Source organism: Pleurodeles waltl, chromosome 2_2 (genome assembly GCF_031143425.1).
Source record: "Pleurodeles waltl isolate 20211129_DDA chromosome 2_2, aPleWal1.hap1.20221129, whole genome shotgun sequence".
NCBI lineage: Eukaryota > Metazoa > Chordata > Amphibia > Caudata > Salamandridae > Pleurodeles > Pleurodeles waltl.
Window position 1 is genome coordinate 1016713407 of NC_090439.1, and position 14926 is coordinate 1016728332.

General features: G+C 44.7%; 1 protein-coding gene across 2 annotated transcripts in view; it reads right to left on the minus strand.

The window, feature by feature from the left end:
• The window catches only part of ADCY8 (adenylate cyclase 8), a 915978-nt gene that overhangs the window by 852849 nt on the left and 48203 nt on the right, over nt 1–14926 (minus strand). The gene's annotated exons all lie outside the window — the stretch shown is intronic.

A 14926-nucleotide genomic window follows, 5' to 3' on the forward strand; every position in this document is an offset into this window, starting at 1 on the left:
ATAGAAACGGATTTTTTAACAATGATTTTCAAAGTGTTAGTCAGAATTCTTGGGCACCGGAGCCCTGTACAGCAGCAGAAGAAGTAGATTAAAAGGAGAGCTTAGATACAAAACAGGTTGTCGATATAGATGGTGCCGATTACAATAGTCTAGAAGAGAACACTTTAGCATAGTGAGGGAACACAGCAATATCGATAAAAGTAAAGATTAAAGACCATATTTATGAAAAAGTGGCGCACCAGAGCCCTTGCTCCACTTTTCTGCGCCCCCCTCCCCGCTCCTAGCAACGCCATGGATGCACCGTATTTATAATCCGCCACACCATGGCGGTCTTTAGCACAATGCGTGAATATGGTGCATCCCTGCGTTTCTGAAGTGAAACAGCGAGGCGCTGCCAATTTTGGTGCAGAGCCGCGCTTCGCCACTTTTTTGTATATGGGGCCTTATTTTTTTAACATTTGCATTGTAGAAAGTTACTGCAGAGGGCATCACTGTGTGTAGACTTACAGCACACTGGAAGGTGATTTGCTAAAATAGATAAAACTGCAGTTGTTCGAAGACGAGTAAACAGGGAGTTGTGTAAGGGAGTTTGCTCCAACATACGTCCTCGAATGAAGGTGTTAGTATTCTGAGTTGCAGGCAACGTCTTTGGTGCTGGAAATAACCTCACAGGACCGTGAAAAGAAGAGGGATAAATCCGTCATATTTAATTTTGGTTTCTAGCAAGTACAAACCAAGCTATTCGAGCAAGCCATTTCAAAGCACGTCGTTCGTGGTGGGTGATCGTAAAAGCCACTAGAAAGCAAAATCAAGTCAGGTTTTCAAAATGGCAAATATTTACGTAAGCGCCATTGCCATTTGGTATAACTAAATTTTCCACCAGTATTCGTAGTGGATGTCACGCAAACTACTGGATTTTACCGTTCTATGGCTAGACGACCGCATCCTAGATTAAACCTTGCATATCTGAAAAAACAAATATAATTTTCTCGTTAATAAGTACAATGAAGTTTGTAAGGGAATCGACTGATTAGAAGTTCTCATCTAGTGACGTAACCAACGACAAGAGCGTCTTTATCTTTTGTGTTCCTTGAGAAGGAACAATCTGCCTGCGTAAAACGGATCCACACCTGTACTGGGAAAACAATGAGCCCCTGTCCTTCATCCTGGCGCGCGCCGTGAGATTACTTCACGTCACGCACTCAAAAACAAATGCCATGTTTTGTTTGCCTGATGTTGAGGGGGAGTTTGTTCTCCTGGATCGTTAAGCAAAGCCTTAAAAGATGCCAAATACGTCTCTTATTAAATAATAAAGTAAGTTTGCATTTTCTCTTTATAAAAAAATAGTCTGTGCGTTTTCTCTGGCTGCATCTCGCATCCGCCTACCCCCAGGCATCAGGCGTATGAATATTCAATGAATTGGGTTGTTGCTTCACTTCTGGACGTACAGCAATTGAATTCCGCTGAAGACAGCAGGTGTCTGTTGGAGGCTGACATTGCTTGAACCGAAATAGCTCTCGCATATTTTTTAAAACAGGTTCTTTGATCTGACACAGAAGTGTACAAAAATAGCTTGAAGGCGTGACATCTCCTTCAAATTGTTCCTGTAAAAGTGCTCATATTTGACCACTATTTATTATGAATCTCACAATAGATACCCAAATTACAAGTGAATAAACCGTACCAACCCCGTTTCAGCATCACTGCTGTGCTTTTCTTTGTATCTTCCAGGCGTCTCATTTGCATACCGGAGGCACCCTGGCATGATTTAAGATAAAGCTGTCTTGCACCAGGAAGCAGTGACACTTCAGTTCAATAGGGAAGATGTCGCGCAATATTACCGAGTATTTTTGTTTCTTGGGAGACATATTGTCGCTTCTCAGTGTGACTTGTTTACGACGCATTAATTTACCTTTAAAAGCTCTCGCAAAAAACTGTACATTCCAGCTAATCCGAAAGCAGGAGTATCTTTATCAAAGCAGTATTCCTGTAGGTAATGAGATTTACCAAGCCACGCAAGGCCACCCTAGGCCATATTTATCATTATTTCACGCAACGCAACGCAGCAAGACCCAATGCTGCCTGGAAGGGAGAGGGCAGTAATGTGCCATATGTAGCAAGATATGGCACAATCCTGCTCTCCTTCCGCGCTGGAGCACAAACTGATGCGTAGCGCCAACCCAGGTACACTTGCACCTGCTTTACAGGCAGGGTTGTGTTTGTGCCAGAAGGGACACACTCCTGTACAAAAATGACCCTCTGAGGCTTTTTCCTCTTTCTATGTGTGCTGCAGCACACATAAAATGAGACAAACCACAGACAGAAATCAAGATATTTCTCCTCGTGACACCTCCCCTGTGAGGGTGTAGCATTCTGACCTAGGTTTACCAGCAGTGGTACATCTGGAAATGCTTCAGAATCCAAGGGTGGCACACCCAAGCTCCACCCGTGAAATGCCTCGTTGATGCAGAGTAACACAAGGCAGTGGCTTGCGCTGTCTTACATTGCTCCAGATAGAGTTACCAAGCCATGCAGGGCCACCCTTACGTGGCTTGGTAAATCTTATTATAGGTTTTACGTTGCAAGGGTGACACAAAATCCTTGATAAAATATGCTCCTTAGTTTTTAGTTTTCAGAGCAATGACCCGTATCAGGTCAATGCTCAATTCAGGAAAAAAAATATACCACTGGACAACGAGGTCATATACTGGGTGGGATAATGGTAAAAAATAAATAAAATCTCATAACTTCAAAGTCAATATTTCCCCTGGAGGGACTATCTGGTTGTATGGCATGTTATTGCCTGACCAACTCCTAAAAATCCATTATCTGTTTTATTTAAATAACCCATACCCTTTATCAATTTACCTGATACAGTGTAATGCACTATGGGGGTCATTCTGACCCTGACGGTCACCGACCGCCAGGGCCAACAACCGCGAAAGCACCGCCAACAGGCTGGCGGTGCTTCCATGGGCATTCTGACTGCGGCGGTACAGCCGCGGTCAGAAACGGGAAACCGGCGGTGTCCCGCCGGTTTCCCGCCGGTTTCCCGCTGCCCCAGGGAATCCTCCACGGCGGCGCTGCTTGCAGCGCCGCCATGGGGATTCCGACCCCCTTACCGCCATCCTGTTCCTGGCGGTTTTCACCGCCAGGAACAGGATGGCGGTAACGGGTGTCATGGGGCCCCTGGGGGCCCCTGCAGTGCCCATGCCAATGGCATGGGCACTGCAGGGGCCCCCTAACATGGCCCCACATTGATTTTCAGTGTCTGCCAAGCAGACACTGAAAATCGCGACGGGTGCCACTGCACCCGTCGCACGCCTTCAACTCCGCCGGCTCCATTCGGAGCCGGCTTCCTCGTTGAAGGCGCTTTCCCGCTGGGCCGGCGGGCGGCCTTCTGGCGGTCGCCCGCCAGCCCAGCGGGAAAGCCAGAATGGCCGCCGTGGTCATTTGACCGCGGTGCGGTCATTCGGCGGCTCCCGCCGGGCGTGCGGTTACCGCCGCCGGCGGGAGTCAGAATGACCCCCTATGTGTCATGGGAGCTGTGCTGCTTGTGATACTCTGCAGGAACAAGATAAGAATCAAGTTTTTCCCTCTGCTTCACTTACACAGTCCACAAATCATCTCCCTTTCCCAAAAACCCACTGACTCCCACTGAGAGTCAGAAATTGTTTTTGGCAGCATACCAATTTTTTTTGTTCATTGTTTTTGTTAAATGTTGACAGCCTTCTGGCAGCCTCGAAGCAAGAGAGAGGAGGGCTATGGGAGGTTGAGGTGGAAGCACTACACCTTCTTAGACACCATATTTAGTTAGGAGACGATTCCCTTATGTTTGCTATAATCAAAAATCTGTCAGAGCAGATGTGTTTGCAAGAAATCCCACAAAGTCTGCTTCGAGGTAGAAACAAAGTGTGAGTGAGTAGTGGAAGGAGCCTTGTGTGAGAGTGGAACATGTGCCCTATAAAGTAGTTATCTTATTAGGTGGACAAAGTGGGCAATCTCTTTCAGTGGATATGCCTCATCTTGGGTCATATCAATTACCTGAAAGACACACAAATACAATATAGGCATGAGACGAATCCCTCTCCGACTCTAGAGGGTTCTTGCTAAGACAATGCGATTTAGGCATAGCCTCTCAGGACCTTCTTATCCATTACTGGAATAGTGGCAGGGAATCCCATTTCAATTGAGGTATCAAAGCACAATTAGAATTTTAAACATCATGAATAAATTGATCCCCAGGTTGCTAAAATTGCAAGGAGAGAGAGAGTCATGAACAGGTCAATGACTGATACACTTTTAAGAATCTCTTTTAGAAGGCTTTACAAGACGTACTAGATAGTTTAATTCCTTTAAAAGAGAAAAGGAGAAACACCTAATAGAAATAACCCCTTATTTTCTCCAGATCTTGCCTGACTGAAGTTGGCAGGATTTATGTTATGCATGTATTATTTATGTATGTATGTGGTATTTCTATAGTACACACATAGGCACCTAGAGTGCTGTAGAAAGTCAAAGATATGCATAGAGTCAGTGTTAGGGGAGTTGGCTGGATGGTAGACTTGAAATGCATTGTGATGTAGTGTTCTTTAAAGATCTGAATCTTCACCTCTTTCCTAAATTGGTGTAGAATTGGGGGGATCCTGGTGTATATGGAGATGTTGTTCCAGATCCTAAGTGTATAAGTTGAAAAGGCCTAACAATGTGAAAGAAAGTAGAGAAGATGCTAGAGGCCTGTCTTTAGGCAATCCTAACTGGCCCTGGCTCGGACACTTAAGTACCAAATAAAGAAAGCTAAAAGGTTTATTCCACTAGATAAGTAGATGAAGGACCCAGTGTGATGAAAGGACTCTAAAGAATTAATAATGATCAACATACTCCCCAGCAGCCCTGATAATTGCAATTCAACCAGAATTTGTGAAAAACGTTTCTACATTTCAAGATAAAATCTCCAATAAAAAGGACACCATCATAGCTGGGAATATTCCAAAACCAAATTTCTGAGTTACAGCAGTTAACTTTTATTAACTAACACTAAATTCAGAGAAACCCTTCTTAGACTATTAAAAAAGCAGAGAATCTGGATCATGCTGGATTTATGTCCAGTAAAATAGGTGTGCACAATGCATTCTGTGTTTATTGAAGAGCTTTTCTTATCTTTAATATTTCTCGTTATTCAGATATGATACACAAACCCTGAAAGATGGCCATTATCAAACCCTTTGAAATAACGCCAGGCGATTGTACAACTGAATATCAACATAAACAATACTATCAGATTAGAATATTGAGGACGGAATATCGAGGGACAAATTATCAAAAGGTAAGTGCAAATAGAGAAGTATAGATTTACTATTCCTAACTCCACATCTATGTGCCTTGAAAATATAAGTATATACCACACAGGGTACTTAGTGGTATAGTTAGACATAGAAAATTGCGACTAATCTGTCAATATTTTTTTTTTGATAACCTGGCCTCAATATTGCGTTTCATCAACACTGTGGTTTCAATATTCCGGGGCACAGCTTTTTAGATGTGTTTCATGCCTTCCATATACTGCTAAACATCTGGAAAATCTAGTAATCCATCGGTTCCTGAGATTTGTGGAGCAGAATTGCTTATTAGGCTCTTTCCAAGCTGGTTTCTGCCCAGGCCCCACACCAATTAAACAAAAATAGAGCAACATTTAATAAATAAATCAAGACCAAAATGACAAAGAACCATAACAGTAGCACAACAGACATGCAATTAAAAAAATGTAAGTGAAAATGGTGCCAAAAAGTCCAAAGCACCACTCGAAGCTAACTGGTTATGCAAGACTGGGAGAAAGTCACAAGTTTAGGTCGACGAGGATTAAGCCTGGGTCAGATATAGGGACCAGGTTAGACCCGCTGAAAAGTTACCTTGTCAGTCAAGCGCAAAGAGTTCAGCTTGGAGTGCAGTGGGCCACGATGAGCAGGGAAGCGTCGCAGATGGTAGGGCCAGTGCTTTGTGGTGGCACTCCCTGTGAGCTGTTGATTTTGTGTCATAAAGAGTCTGGTGATGGAACTTCGCATTGACAGGCAGGGTTTTCCAACCAACTGAACAATTCGCAGTTGCAAAGAGCCCAAAAATTTCAATTCAGTTCCACTGAGGCCACACCAAGGGTCCAGGCCCTGAGGGTCACCAATTGAAGGTCATGGCCTGGCTTCACCTGGCTCTGGGTGCTTGTTTAGGTAGTTGGGAGCTAGTTATGTCCCTGTGGCTCTGAACAGGAGGGCAGCAGACTAGCTCTTGGAGTCACCCAGGGAGTCCTGGGTTCAGGTGCAGGTACAATCTCTCTGACTCAGGCAGGAGGGCAGAAGGGCAGCAGTCCAGCGGAGTGGCAGCTCTTTCAGCAGTATTTGTTTCTGCCAGTCTTCACAGGTGTAGGAGTGTACTGAAGAGTTGGTATCCCAGGTGACAAATTTCCTGGCTCCCTTGCCCTAACTCCAGACTAACTACAGGGGGTATGCAGCCCTTTGTGTGAAGCAGTACACAAACTATTCAAGTGTAAGTCGGGCTCTCTCATTCTGCCAGCGATGGCCCATTTAGGTATACATAAACTCTCCATAAGCTCTCTCTTAAGAGCTCATGCTCTTTAGTACTGGTTAGCAGTGGTAAAGTGTGCACAGTTGTAAAACCCAGGAACTGGTCCAAACTGGACATTCCACCCTTGAATGGGCAACTTCAAAGCACCAGGCCTGTTGTAAAGCAAATGGCTGACCTGAGTCAGGATCTGATTGATAACTGGCTTATGGAGGCTGTGGAGGTAATTTTACTGGCCACAGTAAAATGTTCAGGTCGGTCCCATCTGCCGGATCTCTAGTTTAATTATTATTATTAATTATTAATAACTGTTGGACCTGGCCCTTGTGGCAGGTTCATCCCTTGACTTTTTGCCTCTTTCCTCCTATTTTTCTGACCTCTCGCTGTTGGCTCAAGGACTCTGAGCACATTATCATTGCTGATCAGTGCTAAAGTGCAGGTGCTCTCCCATCTAAAGTTGGCATGATTGGCTTATACCTAAATGGCATATTTAATTTGCCTATAAGTCTCATATACAGTGGTATCTCTATACCCAGGGCCTGTAAATTAAATGCTACTAGTGGGCCTGCAGCGCTGCTTGTGCCACCCACTGAACTAGCCTTTCAAACCTGTCTCAGACTTCTACCTCAAGGACCTGGCATCTAAATTTACTTGCTAGGCCCAGAACTCCCCTTTGGCAAGATGTAAGTCAGGTAGGCCCTAGCTAGCCCTGTGGGTAGGGTGCTATGTATGTAGAAGGCAGGACATGTGCAAGGTTGTGTGGCCTGTCCTGGTAGTGAGAAACAGCCTAACTTGCTATCTCACTGTTGTGAGTGCTGCCTTCTCATAGTATTACATTAGAAATGCCCTGCCTTATGTGTAGGGGGTTTTGCCTGATTTATGAGGGGTAGCGTAGGCATGTTTGATATGGTTGCAATGGTGATGAGAAATGCTGCTTACTGGTGTAAGTGGATTTTCTATTACTATTACAGAAATGCCACTTCTAGAAAGTGAGCATTTCTCTGTGCTTATGACTCTGGGGTTTTGCAGCTTGACTCCAATCCAAGTCTGGGCAGAGTCACAGTTGGGATTTGTGAACACTTTTCAGACAGCCTGCACACAGGGAGGGTGAAGGTGTCCCAGAGGTGCATCTGCATGCTGAATAGTCTTCCTGGGCTGAGAGAAGGGAGAGGTGCGGCACAACTGCATTTGTAAAGGCTGCGCCTTAGCCTCACACAATAGGGACGTTTACCCTCAACTGATGTTTGGAGCCTGTGCTAGAGGAGAAAGGGGGCACTCCCAGAACCAGATGTAACTGGTTGGAACCTCCTCTCCCCTCCTTTGTGGACACACTTTAAAACTGAGTATAAGTGCTGGGGAATTTTCCCCACAATTTGATGACATTTTGGACACAGACTGCTGGAGGGACTCCTGGAACCACCACGGAGTGCTGCTGCTGTACTAACCTGTGACCTGCTGGGTCACTAGGAGAAACTGCCACTGACTGCACACTTTGTGCTGGCCTGCTGCTGGGCCCTGCCACCTGTGCTGCTTTTTCTTGGACTGTTGTCCCCGAGGGGTAAGGTGCTGTGGCCCCTGACCCCTGCAACTGTGGAGACACAGGAGGAGTACTTCATTTTTGCAGCTTGTAGCGCCTTGGAAGTACTGCCCCTGGGTTTGGGCATCACGCTCTGGAAGCGCATGTTTGAATTGTCCCCCAGCGCTCAAAAGTGCTCTCCTGTCGTAAAATTCACCACGTGACCCCGACTTTCTTTTCTTCGAGTGCGCTGGAGTTGCACTATCCCTGGTGTCCTTGGGACACCACGAAAAGTAAGGACAGGAGTTACTATGCTACAATCATGCCCCTGGGGCAAAGCACGCTCCAAGGAGCGGCCCGGGGCCCAAGCAGGCACCTACTCTCGTGCCTGCCCATCATTGCAGCCCGGGCGGGCTGCAGTGTGCACTGTGAAGCCGAGTGGGGAAGGAAGCCTCGTCGGAGGCTTCCGCCCCACCGGGCCCCTCAGCTGCTGTGAGGAAGCGAAGGAGGCCTCATCGGAGGCTCCCCCTGTCCCTGACGAGCCCCAAATCTCTTGAAGAGGACACAGGAAGGGTGGAAGCCTCGCCGGAGACTCCCCGCCCAGCACAGTCCTTCTATGTTGTGGGGCCCCCGCAAAAGGCGGGTGAGCCTTCACTGTGGCTCCTGTTGTTTCATGGGCATGGTTGTGGGCCCCCCCTGGTTGGAGGTCCACTGGAGGCCCGGGGGGAGCCCCAGAGATCGTGGGCCCCAGGAGGGGCCTGTTATAAATCAATGGGGTTGCGTGGTGCACTCCTCCTTCCCCAATCGTGGTACTGGATTTGCCCCCCCTCCTCGGGAGGGCCAGTTTAGGCCTGGGGGGCCCCCTGAGATCGCAGGCCCCAGGAGGGGCCAGTTATAAGAACAGGAGGTGGTGCGTGTCGCCTCCCCCAATCATCGCAAGGCCCCTTGTTTTGCGCAGAAGAGCACCAGGGGCCCCTTTTCGTTCTCATGAAACTGGAGGTGCCTCATCATACCACAGGTACTTTTTAAGGACATATGACCTCTAATTTGCCTGATAAGGACATAGCATATTCTTAGGTTAACCTGTTTTTTTATGAAGATGTGTTGCATATATGTGCTGATGTTCCTTTTATCGACATAACATGCTAATGTGTGTTTTTTGCACTTGTCATATGTTTTATAATGTTCCTGATATGGGCGTTTATGATATTTCTATGACAAGTGCTTTTATTTAGTAATGTATTTCCTGACTACTGCTTATGTTGCAGAATACGAAGTAACCTGTGTGTTATATGTGGCTACTGCTAGTTTTGCAGAGTAACTAATGTATAACGTTATGACAACTGCTAAGGTAGCAGCACATTACTGATATGTTGTATTTGGTCTAATAATTGTGTTGTGTACAATACAGTACATTTTCATATAACTTGGTGTTGTGTTTCCTTTGTGGTGGGGATAGTGCATCACGTGTGTTGCATGTGTTGTGCAACCCATTACACATTGCCTCTGGGATAGGCCTGACTGCTCGTGCCAGGTTATCAAGGGGGTGAGCAGGGGTTATCTTGGATGTGTAACTCCCTTACCCTGACTAGAGTGGGTGGGTTCTGCCTCGCTTAGGTGCATACCCTAGCCAACCAGAAACCCCATTTCTAACAATAACACTCATTTTTAAAGCACAATGTTCACCTCACAGGTATTATTGTGCTGATAAACTGAATGTTATATATGGAACTAAACCAAATCTGGTTTCCCATATACCCCTGGCCCCTCTACAACTTAGGGAAGAGAAAGTTTTTTAAACATTCGTCCTGAAACTGTACAAATTTCCATCCTTCATAAGGAAAAGCAGACGTTGATTCCACAGTTGAGCAGCCGTCACGTGGAAAGACCTGCCACCTGATTGCACCTTCTAGGAACTTGGTACACATACAAAATTTGCCTACACAGACCGTAGCTGCCTCTGTGGCCTACAGCAACAGAACTTCTTCTTCAAAAGTGTTGTACCAGTCCTATTTATAGCTTTAAACACTATGCACTTTGATTTAAAAAACAATTCTTTCTTTCACCGGTTACCAGTGCAGCTCTCTTAAGACACTTGACGATGAGTCATACCTGGATTTGTTGAGTGCAAGCTTCACTGCCATTCGTTGGATCTTGTCCAGTCTCTTCAGTAAATAGTCAGGGACACCCAACAGAAGCGCTTTGCAGTAGTCTAATCTGCTAAGCACTGCGCACTGTAACATCAGCTTCCTTCCTGGTTGAGGCAATAAAGCAGTGATTTTTCTTAAATTTCTCAGCAGGCCATAGCTTGTTTCTACTGTTCTGTTAACGCTGTTCTGAAACGCTGATGCATGAGAAAAAACAATGTAAGGCACTGGAAAGACTTTAGAGAAAGTCTTATGAGGAGGGTACGCTAATTATAGAGGAACGTTAAAAAATATAATTGTCTTTGTAGAGCTGCTCAGGCAATGTTTTATTCTGGCCAAACTTCCAATGCTCAAAGCTGCCCTAAGACACTCTTAAAGATGGTCAAAGATCTATCTGACCCCAGCAAACTGTCTCCAGCACCCTCGCTCTCTCAGACTCAGTGCAAGGAGTTAGCCCTCTTTTTCATCAAACAGGGGAAAACATTAATCTTCATCTTGTGAAAGATTTCATGGATGGAACATATTTGGCTAATGCTGTTGCAGACAATAACACTTTAAATCTTACTCAAGCAGGACACTTTGACACTTGGATTAATCCTGGTTCAGTATCTAAAGTGAAGTAATGGCCCCGTCTTGACACTTCTACCTTTAAGGCCAGTTCACAATCTATTAAAACAGGATCTCCTATGGATCCCCTAGGAAGCTTAGGCTACTGGATCTGAACCGTCTACAGGTGGTAATGGATCTTCTCAACTCCTGTCTGTGGGAGGGGTTTGTCCCACAGGAGTGGAAGCATGCCATGGTTCTTCAGCTGTTGAAAAAATCAATTTTGGATCTGTCCAATTTTTTTACTTTCATCGTATTACTTTGTTACCCACCTCCCCAAAAGTTTGGAAAAACATGTTAATGTTCAGCCCAAACGTTTCTACATCCTTCTCAGTCGGGCTTCAGGGCTGGACACAGGACATATTCCGCCCTCCTCTGTATTACTGAACGTCTGAGATGGCGCCTGGATGAGGGCAGTACAGCCATGATCTTTTTATTAGATCTTAGCATGGCCTTTACTGTGTACCACTCCATCCTGGTTGAAAGACTGATGTCACAAGACCTTTTAAGGTACAGTTTTGGCTTGGCTTACATCATTTTTAAAAGATCATTTGTTTCAAGTCTTTTCTCCCAGAGCCAGGTGAGAACCGTGGGCTCTTATTTCAGGAGTCCCTCAGGGCTCAGTTCTGAACCCTGTGTTGTTTAATATCTACGTCCGGCTTTTGGCAGATGTAGTGGAGAATAGTGGCTTGACCCTTTTCATGTATGCAAATGACACAGATCATCTCGTCTCTGTCATCTTCACAGGATCATGGACCGTCCAATCTTAACTTGGGCTTGAACTGAATCTCCTTAGGGATGACAAAAAACTCATTCAAGCTCAATGGTGGCAGGAACTCCCCATTTTGGGGTCCTCAGCATTTGCCGGAATCGCTATGGGTCCTTCCTATTCCATCTTTTAAGGTGAAAATGTGGGCTTCTTGTTGGATGAAAATTTATCTATGAAGCCTCAGGTGGCTAAGGTAACTGCCACTTATTTTGCAGTGCTCAACTAGGTGAAATGATCATCTGGATGATTCCCCCACCAGCCCAAAGGACTGTGACCCAAGACCTAATCCTATCCAGACTAGACTATGGTAATGCGCTTTACCTGGTAACTTATAATGCAATGATTCAGCGGCTGCAGATAGTTCAGAATGCAGCCATCAGGCTTCTGTATCAGCTGCCAAAATACACCCTGGTTTCCGATCATCTCCACGAGTTGCATTGGCTTGCTTTTTCTAAGCACATCCAATTTAAAGCTCTGTGCTATATGTATAAAGCTACAGCTGGGCTGGGCCCAAGTTAGTTACATTCAGGATTTGGTGGTGCCTTATCAGTCCACTCGTTTACTGAGATCTTTGAGCCAAGCCTTGTACACTGTGCCTAGGTTTCATCTGGCCCACATGAGAGGGTGCTCCTTTGCATGCTTGGGCCTGAAACTATGGAATTCCTTCCCAGAGTCATTGAAAAACTATATGTCACTCCTTGCTTTCCGTCCGTAAAGGCCTGAAGCCCTTTCTTTTTTATTTTGTTGCACTTGGACTCCCCTATCGTTTTAGTCCTGCACTGGGAAACCCTGCTTTGGGTAGCTGTGCGCACTACAAGACTATAATAATAATAACAATAATATTAATAACAATAATAATAATATTGATAAATATAATAAATGGTCCTCTTTTCAATGCCATAAAGTACATGTGCTAAACAAATAACATTTAACATATTATGGTGTAAAGAGTTGCTGCTTAATGGTTCTTTCTGTTGTACACTCTGCTTTGTTCCTCCTTATTAGAGATCAATCTAGGTCATTTGAGTGGTAAACTAAGGAACCATTAATGGATCATCATGCAGTGGCTTTAAATGGCCATATTATATCCATGTGTAATGTTCAGAATGCTGTGTGGTGCTGTCCAGGCCCTGGCAGAATGCTTCCCATAAGATGTTGAAAGGGAGAACACCATTCTGGTGCTGAATAAAGTGCTAGCCTCCTAACAAACTATTAATTTACTGACCATAACCTTCTCTCACCAGGAATAATCCAGACAGACACCTTCACCCACCCACTCAATCACAAACTAACAATGTGCATAATGACAATAGATCCTGCCCAGGCACTCTTTCAAGTGGCCCTTCTGTTGCTGCAGTATACTGTACTCTGTCCCTTTATAGACTGTAACAGAGTTATCTAAATCTACTAAAAGAGACATGCATAAAAGACTCAATTACACTAATTATTATGTAAAATACATGCCCCCTACACACAGCACACATACTACCATCCACTTAGTCTATAAGAATCTGTCAGTCAGTTCAGTCCGAAAGTTTATTTAGTACCTGTTACAGGACTAATCAAGAGTTAAATGCTATGGTGGAACAATGAATAATCTTTGCTGTTTAAATGTGATTGTTGTGGTGTGAGAGATGACATTCTATTAAAGATGTTGAGTAGAAGATGTTTGACATAGTGTTCTAAAATTAGGATCGTACAATGCACATAATGCCAAAAAATAATTTGTAAAATGATAAATGTTATAAATTAGGTTTCTGGTTGGCAGAGGAATGCACCCTGTTCAAGCAAGAACCACAATCCTAGTCATGGTAAATCACAATTACACCATAAATTAACCTGTGCTCACCCTTGGCACAGAGCAGTCAGGCTTAGCTTAAGAGGCAATGTGTGAAGTATTTGTGCCACACTTCAAACAGTAAAACAGTGAAAACACCACACAAAAAGATAACACACTTGATTAGAAATATAGAACGTAATCAATAAAACAAGACCAAAATGACATAATTCCAATCAGTTGCACTTTTTTTTAGAGAATAAAAGGTAAAATAGTGCTTAGAAAAAGCACCAACCGGGGATATCTGGTCACGCCAGACTGGGGCAATATCAAACGTTTAGGCTGACCATGATGGAGCAAGGCCAGTTACCAGGATCCAGTGAGCCCTGCTGAACAAGAGTACCTTAATCAGTGTTGCGTCAACGTCGAAGATGCAGGGAGAAAGCTGAAGAGATGCATCAGGTTTGATCACCGCATTGGAGACAATGCATTGATCCTTCCCACTCAGTAACAAGGATGTGGTGATTTTCTCTATGCTACAGCGTCAATGTATTGATTCCGAGATGTTGCAGATCCGAAGGTGAAATGCCGAGGTTGCTGGCAGAAAATTCATAGGTCCAGAAGTGTACTGTCTTGGTGGTGTTAAAGATCTAGTATGTCTTCCCAGTCTGTCCTTTGAAGTGGGGGAGGCTTCAAAGACAGCCCTTAAAAGTACAAAGAGGTCCTGTCCTTCCTGCCGTGGCTCCAGTCTCACTAAAGGAGGATATGCAATGCTTTGGAAACAGCCTATTCAGATGTAAGTGTGAGGCTGTGCCCAGCTCCCATTCTTCCCAGGATGGCCCATCGCATTGTGGATGGTCATCATGTCACACCTAAGCTCCCATTGTGTGTGGCTGTCTAGTGGGAATGCACAAAGCCCAGATGTCACCCACCTTAGACAAGTGATCAGAGACAGACAGCAGGCACCAAATGGTTGAAGTAAGAAAATGCCAACATTCCAAAAGTGGCATTTTCAGAATTACAATCTAAAATATGACTTCACCATAAGTGGTAATTTAAAATTATGGTTCTAGAGACAACAGACTCGAAAAACGTATTTCTTCCAGACTGAGAATTACACTTATAAGATGCAATAAGGTAATTCTAATATAATGAAAAACAACTTTGGGAGTTCTTCACTACCGGTACATGTAAAACTTAAACGTACATGTCCTTTCTTTCAAATACATTCCAACCTGCCTTCTTGGTTGTCCAGGGACCACCTTATGGGTGACTTATATGTATAAAAGTGACTGGAAACAGGGTTATTTTGCCACACCGATGCAGCAGTGTAAACTGCACATACAGATTCTGTAATGGTAGGCCTAGGTCATGGTTAGAGGCTTCTTAAGTGGGTGGCACAGTCGGTGCTGCAGGCCCACAAATAGCATTTAATTTACAGGCCCAGGGCACATGTAGTGCACTGTATAAGGGACCTATAAGTTAATTAAATATGTCAATCGGGGTTAGGCCAACATTACCATGTTTAGGGGATGGAG